This window comes from Crocodylus porosus, unplaced genomic scaffold (genome assembly GCF_001723895.1).
Source record: "Crocodylus porosus isolate Cpor-Errol unplaced genomic scaffold, CroPor_comp1, whole genome shotgun sequence".
NCBI lineage: Eukaryota > Metazoa > Chordata > Crocodylia > Crocodylidae > Crocodylus > Crocodylus porosus.
In genome coordinates, this window is record NW_017728951.1 from 31,656,517 (window position 1) to 31,667,513 (window position 10,997).

A 10,997-nucleotide genomic window follows, 5' to 3' on the forward strand; every position below is an offset into this window, starting at 1 on the left:
ACTCTTTCCTGCCATGGCAGGGGGTCAGACTTGATGATCTGCTCAGGTCCCTTCCAACCCTACAAACTATGAAATTATGACCCTCAGTTGTTCCATAGCATGGGAAAACCCCAACTGTCCTGTGGTTAAAAAGAAAGAAAAAAAAAAAAGTTGTGGCCACATGATGCAACCCTTTGAAAAAGGTAAGTCTTTTGAAAAAGGTAAAGAAAACTTTACCCTCCAGAACCTGTTCCAATCCAGAACAGTTTCTTTCTGGGACAAGTTATTTCTTTTGGGGACAACGGTAGCAAAAAGACAGTTACCCCCAGGCTTCTCTCAAGACTTCCTGCTTCAGGGCAGCTGTGTTCATGTAGATGTAGACTCTGAATTCTCCTGGTTGTCTTTAAAGGGCCATAGGGAACGTTATCATTGTACTTTGGGCAAAAAGCATAGCAGCCTGAAAGAAGAACATTCCAAATTCTTTCAGTCTAAGTTTATCCTGAAAAACGTTCATGAAAACCAAATGGCTGAATGAAGAAAATGGCTTTCAATACTAACACTGCTACTTAAAGCACATGGTACAAAACTAACTGGGTACAAGAAACACCCAACTGACTGAGTGAACAGTATTGACATTTTAAAAGCCAAATTCTTCATTGAACCACCCTATAACCTCTGACATCAATAAAGTTGCAGGGTGTCAATCAATGCAAATTTTCAATTAAGCTGCCACTAGGAATTTGTGGGAAGGAACTAAAGGCCTCCAGTTCACTATCATGGAGATAACCACCTGATTCAAAATACTGTACATCTTATGCAGCACAAAGAAATGCAAGAGCTGGCTCTACATCCAGCTAGCTAATATGACAAGAAGTCAGTCCACCAAGAAAGTCTATTAAAATAATTCTCACTTGGCTAGAAAAGGAGAAAACCTAGAATTATAAACATGGAGATGTCATTTTCATGGAATATACTGTAGTACTCAAAAACATCTTCAAGAGCTTGTGATAACCTGTTGGTTTCCCCTATTTTCATTGCGTTTAAGATTAACAATTTGATTCGATTCTATTTGTAGCTCACAATCATAGAAAGTTAGAGTTGGTAGGGACCTCAGGAAGTCATCTAGTCCAGCGTTTCTCAACCTTCTAAGCAGCAAGTATCCCCTAACTTCAGTTTTCCAGGGGATTTTATATTTTCAGACTAACTATTGTGTGCCATATGTTGGAAGAAGGGCTGTGTATATAAGGCCGTGATATGACAGATGTCCGATCTGGTGTGGGTAGGTTTGCCACCTTTTACACCAGGGTGCCCAACTCAAGTATGTACCTGGGATAAAGTTAAGATGGCTGAACCCAGTGCTGTGCAAAGCATAGCATGCCAAATTATTACTGGGGAATTTAACGCACCATACAATGGCAGCGCACCAACTTTTTTCCAGCCCCATATTCCTTTGATTAATAAAAGCTCTTTAAGTCTACAAATACATTTAAGGTAGAGATATTAAGAAGGAAGAGAATTATTCAGCCTCAGGTGACAACAGAACCAGGATCAACGTCTTTGATGTCCAACGTCCAATCACGTGAGTAATCAGGCCAATTATCAGTAAAGTTCCTAGGGACTGGATGAATTCAAAATTAACATGCTCTGAGGTACTTCACATTTAGGCTAGCAGATCAAATACTACACAAATTAGTAGTGAGCATAAACTGCTACTACATAAGAGCTATTCACTGTTTTATTTGTAGGGATGTACTGAAATCACATTTTCATGATTTTTGCAGAAAATGCAAACTCAGGCCAAGATGGCTGCTACCTCGGCCCCTGGCTACTGATTGAGTGAGGGCTGTCCTCATGCAGCCTCTCAGCCCAGGCAGAAAGGGACAGGCCCGGCCCTTATTTTTTCCCCTCTTGGCAGCCACAGCCAGCCAGGCCAGCTGGGCCTATCCCATGATAAGCATGTGCTGTGGAGGGTGGGGGACAGTGCCGAGGAGAGTGGAACTCAGCTGAGGCAAGACAGTGTAGTCTGGCCAGGAAGCAGCAACAGCACGTCCCCAAGCCCACATAAGCCGATTTCTCCGTCCCTCCATGCAGGCCAGGGCCTCGTGGGAAGCGGAGCCAGGGGGCAGGGGAAGCCCATGCGTCTGCCAGCTACCCCAGCCCTTCGTGAGGAGGGTGGCCACAATCTGCCTGCAAAATTTGGCCCTAGGGCTCTGCGATTTGCATGCATCTCTATTTGTAACAAATGTATGTAAGAATAGTTAAGTAACTAACAAACAAGTATAAATATATATATCCCACCACAACTGGCTCCCTTTTGAGTAGTTCTCAGGGAGAGGACGAATAGTAAATTATCATGAAGACAAATACGAAACACGAAACCAACTTTCCCCCTCAAAGGCAGTTTTGCCAGGGTATGACTGAGGCTGTTCCCTGTACTGCCCCCATTCTGTTGATCAAAGGTTTTAGTATCAATGGCTACCAAGTTGGCTTTCTCCACAATGCTAAATCCACTGAAACACTGTAAGGGAAAAGTACTGCATCACTGGAATATACCATCATGGAAAATGGCCAAAATTTTGAAGCATATTAGATCAGACATTAACAGGGAAGATGAAGTGAGCAGTGCTAAAAGGAAGGGTCTTTTCTGGCCCCACTGTAGTTTGAAATGTGTGGCTAGTAAGACATATAATTAATCATCACCAACATGCAAGAACTACAAGAAGCATCTCCATTCAAGGAGTCTGCAGATGGACAATCAAACTAACGTGAGTTGTGTGGAGTTGTCTGTGGAGAAGTTGACCGATGATCTTTTCCTGGTTTTGCCTCTGGTAGCACTGTTTCCTAGAACAGTGCCCTGAAGTCTGCTTTGAACCACTGCATGCCTCCAGCTCAGGTCTTTAACCAGGAAGTGTAGCGAGGAGAGCTTTTCATTATTTTTTTGGCTGGGAGACTGATTGCTCACATCCAGTTTTAAGTGGCTGGAAGACAATTACACAGAAGTGCTGCTGCTATCTATCTTGCATGTCACAGGATCTGCAAAGCAGGTAGCAACATCTGATAACTCATAAGCAAGATAATACCTACCTCATTTCATACTTCACATTTTATTCACAGACTTTCTTTAAGAAGCATGTTTGATTTTTTTAAGGTATGGTATATCTAGGTGTATATAATCACATAGAAGACTATGCCTACACACCCCACCCACTATAAGACAACAAAAAGGAGCAGGATTCAAAGTTTATTTGACACTTCACTTATATCTACTCTCTCTCACATCCCATTGTTCTTCGGGTCCTGCTGGGTATCACACAGTAATCTGCCTAGCAATCCTGAGGGTGGTATGCTGGAACTACTTGAAACCTATCCATTTCACTTCACTTTATTCTGTATGATCTCCAGGCTGCAAAGTGAAACTTGGGATGTTTCAATTTTACTTTGAAACTCATGGTATCAAAACAGCACAAAGGACCAGAGTAGAAAGAGCACCTGAGGAGCTCATTTACACTGCTACTCTGCCATTTTCCTGACTGATTTAAGCTCAGTTCTACTTCTGGGTAATACTGTACATGGCATCATCGAATGTGAGCTTCTCTCTTTTCACCTTATTTTGTTTTACTTTTTTCATTACATTTTCTTCAAAAAGACATTCAAGCTATACTAAGGTCAATTATTTAAGCACAAAAAGGTATTATAAATTAGAGCTTCCAGTTCTGTTAACTGAGCCATGCTGCACACCTAGTTTTGATTAATTTGTTTAGAAGTATAACTCTTACTTCATACAGTATCCTGTGACTGCAGCCCAACTTTGCTATCTTCTGAACTTCCTAATTTTCAGGTGTTGAAATTTTCAAGGCAAACACTAAATTAAACTAATCTTTTTGCATTTAACAGCTGCAATTTGTCAGTAGTTACAGAACTGTTATTTATGAAGTACCCCTGCATTCAACAAAAATGAAGACATGACATTTGTCCCCAACACTAATGCACAAGTTACTCGACAGTATTGTTGGTAGAACATTTTTTCTTCCCTTACTTCTATCTGGAGAACAGCTACAATCATAAAGGTCATACCACTAGAGATAAAAAAGGTCTGGCCAAGGGAGAAAGCAGCTTTAAAGTGAACCTATGAAACAGCCCCACTGCACATGTGCTCTTGGATTGCAGGTGCCTGCGTACTGTATCGAACTGCTGTAGAGAAATATGTGATATTAATGTTATTTTACATTCCCCATGCAGGAGATGGGCATGTCAGGGAAAAGACTGAAAAGGATGCAAGTGGGATTCCAAAGAGAAGTTGAGAAGTTCCAAGTCCAGCCCTCCTCCCACTGCAGGGAGTGATTATCAAGAGGAGCAGGATCAGGCATTAGCTTATCATTATAAGGGTACAGCTGTAGCACATTTATCAAGTGGTATCCCAACACACAGGGTTATAAAAGGCATATTAAATTTTACTCTGAGAGAACTTATTCTGGTTTACCAAGAACAGATTAAACCCAGGGAGATATAGGGCAACACAGGACCTGTTGCAGAGGCAGGGCTGTCCCTGGTGGAGAGGTGGGGACAAATCAGGGCAAGCGGCCCAGGCCCCATGTTTTGGAGGGGCCCAAGGAGCCAGGCCGGCTTCACACCCAGCTGCTTGCCACCCTTCCACCCCCGTCCACATCCAGGCCCTTGCAGCCCCTGCCTTCCCCCATGTCTGGGCCCTGCATAGGCTGATTTGCCTCAGGCCCCACACCCTCTATGGTGGTCTCTGTGCAGAAGCACCAGGCAGTGGGGGAGCAAATGGCTGAGGGAGGAGTGGGGAATGGAGGCAGACACCAGGGAAGAGCAAGTGGTAGAGGCCAGGAGGCCAGGGTCAGGCTACTTGCACTTGCCCCTCCCCCCCCCCAAACACACCGCTGGCTGCCCTGCCACATTAGAGAAAGGGTCAAATTTGAGACAAATTGATGATAATAGTAATTTTCCACGTATAGACTCTATTATGGGGGGGAGAGGGGGTTGTAAATCCAGCGTCGGGTTAGATTTAGGTAAATACGGCATTTTCATTGTTTTCCTGCTCAGATTTATAGCGATGCACCCCAGATAGCAAGGCCTTCTCATCCTCCCGGGTCTCACCGGAGGAAGAAAGCCGCAGGGTCCGCTCACGAAGGCGAGGGGGATTCCCGCTCAGCCCTGTCCCTTCCGACCGCGCCAGGAATATAAACAGCCAAGCCTCGCAAAACTTTCCGCGCGCAGCAGCCCCGTCACGGCTCCGGGAAGCCCAGCGGGGTCGCGCGGGCGCCGCCGCGGCCACAACAACAAAGCTCCACTCCCCCCGGCGCGGCACGCGGCTGTTTGCGCCAGGGATGGATGATTCACCGCCAGGCTCCGGCGCGGGGCGGGTGATTCACGCACCGCCCCCGGGACTCAATCCCAAGTTCTCCAACTTTTCTCTTCCCGGCTCCGGCAGAAGCAGCAAGGCGGGAAGGGACAACCCCCGCCCCGGCCCCGCCCCGCGGCAGGTGGACGGGCCCAGCAGGGACCGCACGTCCCCAGGCCGAGCACGCCCGCCCCTCGCGGCTTATGTAACACCGAGCGCCCGGCGAGGGAAGCCCCCACTGCTGCGCGGCCCATGCTCCCTCCCGGCGGCGGCGGGAACCGCGAGAAAGTTCCTGCGCGGCGCCGGCCCCGCCGACTTGTGACACTTGAACCCCCCTCCTCCGCTTACCTGCTGCCGGCAGCGGGCGGGCGGTGCAACACCGAGGCGAGCGAGCCGGGCCGGGGGCGGGCGACGCGGAGGAGTTTCCCGGGTTGTTTACGCATCGCTGCCCGGCGCGGGGCTCACACCGCGCGCGCTGATTGGACGCAAACTGGGGCACGGCTCGCGCCGCCCGCCCGGCCCCGCCCCGGCCTCAGCACCAGGCTCGGCCCGAGCGCCGGATGCGGCCCCGGCGGGCATGTGCGCAAGGGCTGCGCCTGCCCAGTAGCGGCGGGAGGCCGCGGCCCACCCCATGCGCGGCGCGGCGCTGCTTTCAGCAGCCCAGCGGCAGCGAGACGAGGGGACTTGGCAACAGGCTTCGGGGAGCGGCGTATCTGGGGCCTGCGCCCCGCTTGGTGCTGCCTGCCGGTTTCGCCTCCTGTGGGCAGAGCGGCCCGGCCTGGCCCGGCGGGGCAAGGCTGGGCCTGCCCTTCTGTGCTTGTCTCCCCACACCTCATCGCCTCGCACCTAAGCAGCTTCCAGAGGCTTGGGACTCGCCTGAAGGCATCAGGGGCCACCAGCCTGGAGCCTGGCCCTGCTGGCCACAGACTGGCCTCGCGGGGAAGGGGCAGCCAGCTCCCTTGTGTGCTTTGTGGCACAGGGGCCTCCCTTGGCCGTAGTTCTGCCTGTATGCTAATGCAAAGCCCACCTAGAGCTTCCTCGCAGGGTGGGAGCCATGGTTTAGTTCCCCCTGGCACCTTGGGACTTGGCTCTTATCTCTGATGTTTCCAAGAAATTAAAATCACAGGAAGAAAATGATGAAACCTTAATGTAGTCACGTGACATCACTAAGTTGTTCATCCATTGCCTTGTTTTCTTGCATGCAAGATGCACATATTTCCAGAAAAAAATCAGCTAGTGGAAACTGGGGTGTGCATATTGTGTGAGAAATACTGTAAGAGCAGTTTCTGCTGACAAGGCAAAAGCAAAAGTAAAGCTTGCACTGATACATAAGGAGCAGAACAACAAGCTGGCCCAGCTCTATAGTTGCTGCTACTCAGTTGTAGAAGGAAAGATCTTTATTTCCCCTTCATTCTTTTTCCTCTTCTGCCATTGCTTGTTTTGCCTAAACAGTTGTCGTTGAAGATCCTGGCTCTCCACTAGCTTCTATCATACATATCTTCTTCCAACTCCTCTTCTCTCAAGTCCCTTCTGCTGTCTCTCTTCAGTCTTCCTCTTCCCCTTCTTCCTGGTAGTGCTGTTCTGGTAACTCCTGTTCCCACATATTCTTCCAGACTCCTTTGAACATGCCCATACCATGCCAGTCTTCTCTCTCATACTGTCTTAGATGCCTCTACTATCTTCACTGCTCCTCTGATGTAAGTATGCCTCTTTATCCATCTTTATCACTCCACACATCTATTGGAGCATTGTCATCTCTATCATGTTCAGTCTCCTTGAGTTTTCTTCAGGGGCTGTGTCTCCACTCCATACAATAGCACCGAATGCAAATGTCTTGACTTTCCCCTTCAGTTTTACTGATACTCTCCTGTTGCAAAATATTCGTGCCGCCAATTTCCAGTTCATCCATTCTGCTATTATTTGATGGTTCAGCTCTTCATCTAACTGCATTCTGCTGAACAGTTGACCCCAGATACTGGAACTTGTCAATTCTTTGAACATGTTTCTCATCAATTATCACATTGACAACATCAGGTACCTCAGAGAAATCACAGTGCATATATTCCATTTTGGATCGATTAATCTTCATTCCTTTTCCCTCTAGCACTTTTCTCCATTGGTCAAATCCAGCTTGAACTTCCTCTAGACTCTCAGCGCAAATGACCACATTGTCTGCAAACATCAAATTTAAGGGTGGTCTCCTTGCTTGTTCAGTAAATACATCCATCATGACTGCAAACAGGAATGGACTCAAAGCTGACCCTTGGTATACATCCACCTTCACCTCAAAACTCTTTGTCTCCTGAACTGCTCTTCCCTTTTCGTTGTACATTTCCATATATGTCGTTGATGGTTCTGACACATTTCTCCAGCACTTCCTTAACTCTCTGGCACTCCCATATTTCCTCCCTGGTACATGATTGTATGTTTTCTCCAGGTCAATAAAAACAACATGGATATCTTTACAACCTTCATCTGGTTTATGGCAAAAACCAAATCCATACTGGCCTTCTCCAATGATCACCTCAGTCTTTAACCAATTCTCTACCACTCTTTCCCATGCTTTCAAGATGTGAGACATCAATTTGACTCCCTGAAAGCTGTCACAATCCTAGACATCACATCCTTGAATATTGGTACCAACACACTCCTTCTCCATTCATTTGGCATCTTCTCCGTTGGAAATATCACTTCAAACAGCTTCCACAGTATATTGATTCCTTCTTCCCTCAAGACTGTCCAAACTCCCACTGCTACATCATCGGGTCCTGTTGCTTTCCCATTCTTCATTTTGTTCAATGCTCTTTTCACTTTCATTCTGTCAGTCACCATGGCTTGGTTTTCTGTGGCACTTGCTTGCAACCTTCTTGGGTTCCTTTTGTTTTTCGGATTTTCAGAATAGTTTTTCTACCTATTCTTAATCTTTTCTTCATTCATCAAGTCTCCAAGGTTCATCTTTGATCATTCTCACATGCACTGCATCCTTTGTTAATCTCTCTCTTCTTTTAGCAATTATGTACACTTCCTTGTGTCCCTCTTTTGTTTTTAGCCTTTGGTACAAATCATCCATTGCAGTGTTTTTGGCCTTAGCAGTTGTCCTCTGTGCCCTCTTCCTCTCCAGTTTGTATGCTTCAAAATCCAAAGGGTCCCCTGTATCTTTCCATTTCTCACATTTCACCCTTTTCTCTTTTACTGCTTCCTGGACCTCCTCATTCCACCACTACGTTTCCTTCCTGATGGGCATCTTTCCAGATGACACTGCAGATTTCTTTTCCTGTTTTCTGATCTTACCACCAACTGTCAGGGTCTCTATTTCTTCAACCTGTGTCTCTTTTAACACTTGCTCTGGAGGCCTCTCATCTTTCATTGCCCTGCTTCAGCTTTCACCACTTAATTTTATGAACTCCTTGATATTTAGTATGCCTTACTCCTTTCACCCTTGTGTCCATGTCTACCATTCTATATTGCAAGGTAACTTCCTTTCCTGGGATCACCTTACAGTCTTTCACCTCTTTTCAATCTCATTTCCTCATATGAGCAAATAATCTACTGGAGCATCTCTACCTCCAGTTTTTTGTATGGTCAGATCTTCTTCTTGTTTCCGGAATGATGTATTTGAAATTGTGAGATCATAAGATACCACAAAATCTACTATTCTTTTCTCCTCAGGATTGAGATCTCCAAATCTATGTCCCCCATGGATCCTCTTGTAGGCATCTCTACTTCACCCAGCATGTCCACTGAGGTCTCTCCCTATCTTGACTACTTCACTATCTGGCACCCTTTGCATCACTTCTTTCACCTTTTCCCAAAAGTTCTCCTTCTCCTGTACTGAATTGCCTACTTGTGGGGCTTATCAGTTGGCTGCCAGTGTCCACTTTCAATCTCATGACCCTGTTATACCTTTCAACTTCTGCAACTTTGTTCTTCAGTTCTTTGCACAGGATAAGCCTGACTCCATTTCTTCTTCTGTCTCCACCTCTGTAGGAGTTTAAATCCTCCAATCTCTCTTGCTTTATTTCCTTTCTACTTTGTTTTCTGCACATATACAATACGTACTTTCCTTCTTTCCAAAAGTCTACCACTTCTTCACTTCTACTGGTCAAACTCCCCACACTAAATATCACAACTCTCGAATCTTTTCTTTGGACTAGCTTCTTTGCCTGCACCCATTCTTGGTGTGGTAGTCCTTACCCATTTCCCATAGAATCTGGGTGTTAATCCTGCATGTCACCTATGGGGTACACCCTGGCTTGGTTTGTTCCTTGGATCCACATCATGATGATTTGGAAAAGGTTTTTACAGCTAGATGCCCTTCCTTACACTAACCTTCCTTCTTTATCCAGGCTTAGTATCAGCAAGGGATGGGGTAGAATTTTCCCTTCATTCTGCTTTTCAGAAAACAAATTGTATATCTTATTCCAGGGCATGTTGTGTATGTGAGAAAAATATCGTATTTTCTTGGCTGAAAAATATGGTATTTTCTTGGCAACTCGGTGTGATTCTTTTCATTTCCATGCTTAGGTAATGTTTTCCTATTTAATAATCGCAATAATTTTGCCATTGAATTTTTTGGTGACAGGAATCCCCATGTATACTCTTCCCACATATCCCAGAAATTCCCTTGTTCAGCCTTTGAACATTTCCATGACTCACCTTCAGTTGAGTCCTAGTATCACAAATGTTAGGATTTGGTGGCTGGGGAGAGAGAAAGGCAATATATTAGCTTACTCCCTCCTACAGGAAACTCTCCCTTATGTTCTTGGGACAAGGCCACTCTAGCAAGGACCCAACAGAGCCCCATACTTATTGGGGTGATGACCTCTGGAGTGTTCCACAGGTGGCATACTCCTGATTGGACCTGAAGAAGAGCAGGGCTAGTAGTGCACTCCTCTGCACCCCTGCTTCCGGGGTGGGACGGGCAGCTGGCAGACAGCACGCTCTCCATGGACCCATTCCCTTGGCTGGAGTGAGAGCCAGAAGCTTGGCTCTACATGGGCCCGGGGCCCAACCCGAGAAGAGGGCAAGTGGCTGGCACCACAGGCACTGCCTAGGGCCCAAAAACCTCAGGTGCAGAAACTCATGAGCCCCTCTGGGGCTCTCAGCACCTGGTGGCAGCTGCAAGACACGTGGGGGCAGGCAGTGGTCCAGGTTGTCCAACCCAGAACTTACTATATAAAGGAGCACCAGCCTCAGGGAGGGGGGGAAAGAGGGAGACATTGGAACAGGCAGTGGCACATGTCACGTCCCTCTACCAGAGCCAAGGGCCTGCAATCAAAGACCAGCTCAACACCAGCTTTCCCCACGGAACCCTGACTGTCACACTGCAGCTAGAGGTCAGGTACCTTTAGGGGCCCTGTGGGGATTTGTAATACCAGGCTACCTGAAGTACTTGGCCCAGGATAAGCCAGTGTGCTCAGATGGGGCTCATAATGGGTGCACCCTGAAGAGCCCCGACTGCATGCAGAAAGGTAACATTTAGACAGGATCACTGTTTGGCTGTCAGAAGTGCTTTATTTTGCATGGCCACGGGAGAAAAAGCAAGGGGCAGCTAGCTCTCAATGTAAGCAAAGCACAGACTCCTTTATATACTGATAAGTCACATACAGGTCAACCTGCCCTGTAACGCACTCTTGGCAGTCTGACAGCGACTCAT

General features: G+C 47.0%; 1 protein-coding gene across 2 annotated transcripts in view; it reads right to left on the minus strand.

Annotated features, from left to right (window-relative positions):
- PCGF5 (polycomb group ring finger 5) overlaps positions 1-5,842 on the minus strand; it is a 99,852-nt gene extending 94,010 nt beyond the window's left edge. Inside the window, exon 1 of one of the 2 annotated variants that reach the window (XM_019555794.1) lies at positions 5,690-5,842. The gene's annotated coding sequence lies outside the window, so the exon portion shown is untranslated. The remainder of the gene's footprint in view (positions 1-5,689) is intronic. The other variant, XM_019555796.1, reaches the window with a different exon arrangement.
- Positions 5,843-10,997: the final 5,155 nt, after the last annotated feature.